General features: G+C 48.3%; 1 long non-coding RNA gene across 2 annotated transcripts; it reads left to right on the top strand.

Annotated features, from left to right (window-relative positions):
* The first annotated feature begins 978 nt into the window (after window positions 1-978).
* On the top strand, window positions 979-3,805 carry LOC132470353 (uncharacterized). Of its 2 annotated transcripts, XR_009528629.1 has the most exons (5): window positions 979-1,133; window positions 1,535-1,603; window positions 1,683-1,828; window positions 2,305-2,393; window positions 2,762-3,805. It is a non-coding gene; the product is annotated as an uncharacterized LOC132470353 (long non-coding RNA). The 2 variants fall into 2 exon arrangements; XR_009528630.1 differs by lacking the exons at window positions 979-1,133; window positions 1,535-1,603; window positions 1,683-1,828 and adding an exon at window positions 1,874-2,134.
* The last annotated feature ends 327 nt before the right edge of the window (window positions 3,806-4,132 follow it).

Raw genomic sequence — 4,132 nt, 5'->3', positions numbered from 1 at the left:
GTGAATTGTTTAGAATTAAACCTTTGACATGCAGCCACAGCAACTCTGAGGTGTTCTGAAAAATGTCAGATGCATTCTCGGCCACTAGGACCAGCTCCAGGATGTAGGCTAGGTGTGTGTGGCTGGCTGTTGGGTTAAATAATACCTCACTCAAGACTGCACAGTAGGGCATCAGTGAGATCTGTGGGATCTAAAGCAGAGGAGGAGTTGATTATCTGCATCATGTACGGGGAGAAATGTGCAGTGTGCAAATGGAACGTGTCATTCGCCTTTCAGAAGGACTGAGGCGGAGGTCCTGGAGGCAGAGGCCAGCCTGGAGGCGGCGGTGGCCTGGAGGTCCTGGAGGCGTCCAACCTGGAAGGGGCGGCATGGAGGGCCAGGTGGCGGCTCCTCATCCAGTAAAGTTAAACTCATCTTCAGTGCATCCATGATGAAAGGGGAGAAATGTTCCAGTGTGCAACTGGAACTTGTGTCTCACATTTCAGAAGGGCCTGGAGGCGGCCAACCTGGAAGGCCTGGAGACGGCCGAGGTCCTGGAGGCAACGGCGGGCCTGGAGGTGGAGGCCAACCTGGAGGTCCTGGAGTCGGCGGTTGGGACCAACCTGGAGGTCCCGGCGGCGGTGGTTGGGACCAACCTGGAGGTCCCGGAGGTGGCGTCCACCTGGCGGCGGTCGTCCTGGAGGGCCCAGCGGCGGCGGTCGTCCTGGAGGGCCCGGCGGCGGCGGTCGTCCTGGAGGGCCCGGCGGCGGCGGTCGTCCTGGAGGGCCCGGCGGCGGCGGTCGTCCTGGAGGGCCCGGCGGCGGCGGTCGTCCTGGAGGGCCCGGCGGCGGCGGTCGTCCTGGAGGGCCCGGCGGCGGCGGCGGCGTCCTGGAGGGCCCGGCGGCGGTGGCTCCTCATCCAGTAAAGCTAAACTCTTCTCCAGTGCATCATGAACGGGGAGGAATGTCCGGGGTGGAAATAGAACGTGTGTCACATTTCAGAAGAAATGAGGCGATGTTGCGGAGGTCCAGGCGGTTGGCCCGGTGGAGGTCCTGGAGGAGACGGTCCCGGCGGTGGAGGACGCCTGGGGGGTCCAGCGGTGGAGGTCCGAAGGTGGCTCTTGTTCAGACCAACCAGCTCCTCATCCATGGAAGGTAAGCTCTTTCTCCAGGTCAATCTGATCAACGAGAAAATCAAAGAGCGCAGCCATGAACTGGTGATATTGCCATGTGGGGACTAAACTCTAATGTTTAACTCGAGTAACTGCAGTGTTTCCCCCAGCACTGTATGGTTAAGGCCGTCTTAACAGTAGGGCCCTGCCTTGACTACCAATGTAGAAAAATTATATATAAAAAATAATTATGCAATAACAAAGTGCAAAACTCGTAGGGAAAGAAAACATACTTTCTAAAAGTACAAAAAATATAGATAAATAATTTGTCGGTAATACTGTATACTGTTCAAAACAATAGTCGTGCCATAAAGCATTTTGAAAGTGAGTACACTAGGGTAGCTGGGTCATCTCCAAATGGTAACTGAGTGTTTGCTCCAGCAGGATTGAAGGAGTCACTGGGGATGAAGATCACTGCTCAGGGGCTGACGACCACTCATCTTTCCGGAGAAGGTACATAAATCTACAGCTGATGTGATTAAAGTTCTGCAGTTCAGATCCGCTGATAAATGGTCCCATACTGTATCCACAGCGTCCTCATGGTGCAGGCGGTCAAACCTCCACCTCTTTGAAGAGACCAAGCAGTTTGATGGTTCTTTATACTCAAGACCTCGTCCCGGAGCAGAGGACGGACGTAAGGCCCGCAGCGCAGCCGACTAGAGTCTCCATGTGGAACCGGTAAGATACTGGATTCACCATCTTGAAGACATTTTCATTTATTCAACAAGGTTAATTTTGTTTGGCGGGTATGTTGCTTTGATACTAGGGGCTTCTTCTGTAACAAACTTTCTAGAGAATAAGATCTGACTTCAGCCAATCAGCGGGATGTCCTTGAACAAGAGCCAATGGCTGAAGGTGCTCAAACGCATTCTTTTGACTCGCTCCTCTACTATTGCTGTAATCAAGCTGGATGGCTATTTTGCTCCTTCTACTGACAAAATCAAGTCTGCCACCTGGTGGCTGATGAGGGCGTAGCAACTCGGGGTACATTGGAAACATGATAAGAAGAGCCTGTTTTTGATGGTTGGATCGTACACCAAAATGTTTTTACATCAAAATATCGCCGAACCCCATGTTGGACGATGCTTGTTTTCATCCTTTCTATGTTTAACTTTGATTTATCCTTACCTTTTCTTGTGACCCATTCCCCTTAGGTTCAATTAAGTTGACCTCTCCTTCAGGCGACTTAAAGGGAGACCAGATGTGCGGCAGCTGGGTGTCATGGTGCAGAGACCCAACGCTGGTAAATATTTGCTTCCTCCTTGAACAGACCTAACGCGTCAAACGGCAATTATATAATCCCTCCTGATCTTTATAAAGGTCTAAAGACAAGTCTTTTCTGTGAACATCTCCACTGACTAGTGTGCTCTTAATTAAATTAAAGTTAATTAAATGCAGTAACTCCAATGCACCTGGAGGCTCGTATTGAATTTTTTTGAAACCTGGTTCTCCAGCACTAGGACTATTGCGGTAAATAAATGCTTGTTTTTTCGCTAATTTAAGTCTATGAAATCAAATGCTGATTGAGACCAGATGGGGCTGTTCCTGCATTTATAGACATTTGATTGCCCTTGACACTGATTCTACTTTTTGCATCATTTTACTTCACAGTACTGAACTACACCAGTGTGTCCTACTCCCATAAACCCTGAGGATCCCTGGATGGCTACACCAGCACATTAATCCACACCCAACATCAACACACAGTGCACACTCTATAGAGCTCGTAAATCCGCCCCTTGCGGCGGGACCTCGTGAGATCGTAAGATATGACTGGGTTTCAATGGAGAGAAAGTAATTATTTTCTCCATTTTATGTTGCACCACATTTTGGGGGAAGAATGTTTGAATCAATCTTTGTCATTTATGTCTGTACTCCATATCTGTAATCCCAGCTGTTGTATTTTAACACGGTAGCTGGGAACCCTCTTTATAGGGAGCGACTAGAGGGACGAGGCTGGAAGCAAACCTGAGCCTGGATCTTAACCTTCTTTCTAAACCTAATGCCGCAATTTAACCGCAAATAAAGTGAGGCCTAAAGTAACTTGACTCGTACCTAAACTTGCTTGCCTAAACTTGCTTGTCTAAACTCGCTTGCATAAAACCTGAACTCGCTTGCATAAAACCTGAACTTGCTTGGCTAAACTCGCGTCGCTTGCCTAATACCTGAACTTGCTTGGCTAAACTCGTGTGCCTAATACCTGAACTCGCTTGCCTAATACCTGAACTCGCTTGCATAAAACCTGAACTCGCTTGCATAAAACCTGAACTCGCTTAGCTTGACTCGCTTGCCTGTACTCGCTTGGCTAAACTCGCTTGCATAAAACCTAAACTCGCTTAGCTTGACTCGCTTGCCTGTACTCGCTTGGCTAAACTCGCTTGCCTAATACCTGAAGTCGCTTGCCTGAAGTCGCATGCCTAATACCTGAAGTCGCTTGCCTAAAACCTAAACTTGCTTGTCCAAACATGTTACACAAAGTTAACCATCCATAATCTTTAACCCAAACCAGACTTGTCCCTGGGTCGCTCCACTTTAATTTAGAAGTTTCTTCTTTTACCTCATCTGCGTTTTGAGTTTCATTCTTTGAGGGCTTGAAGTGCTTTGGAGGATATTTGAACCTTTGTTTGCCGCATCAATAAACATGCTTTATCTTTACCCATTTTGTTTTGGATTGCATTTCTATGTGTAATCCGGCCAAATGTTCAGTGTCCTTACATGTAATGTCTATGGTCTGACGAGAATCTGACCTCTTCATGAAGCAGAATGTGTGTGAATGTTGTCCCGTGAGCTCCAGGCTCTCTGTGGGCCTGTCAACGTCTCTTTAGCAAAAGGTTGGAGAGTGAAATTCATTTTTGGGCCATTTTCATGTGTTCCTGAGTATTTCAGACCTGTGGTGTTTCACATGAGACCTTAATGGGAACTTTTATTTTTCTGCCTGCATATGTAATGCCTACATTAGTAGGGTGTTCACTGTTTTCCCAA

This window comes from Gadus macrocephalus, chromosome 13, assembly GCF_031168955.1.
Source record: "Gadus macrocephalus chromosome 13, ASM3116895v1".
Classification (NCBI taxonomy): domain Eukaryota; kingdom Metazoa; phylum Chordata; class Actinopteri; order Gadiformes; family Gadidae; genus Gadus; species Gadus macrocephalus.
Note: the sequence above shows the minus strand (reverse complement) of the source record. Positions and strands in the feature narration are given on the sequence as shown.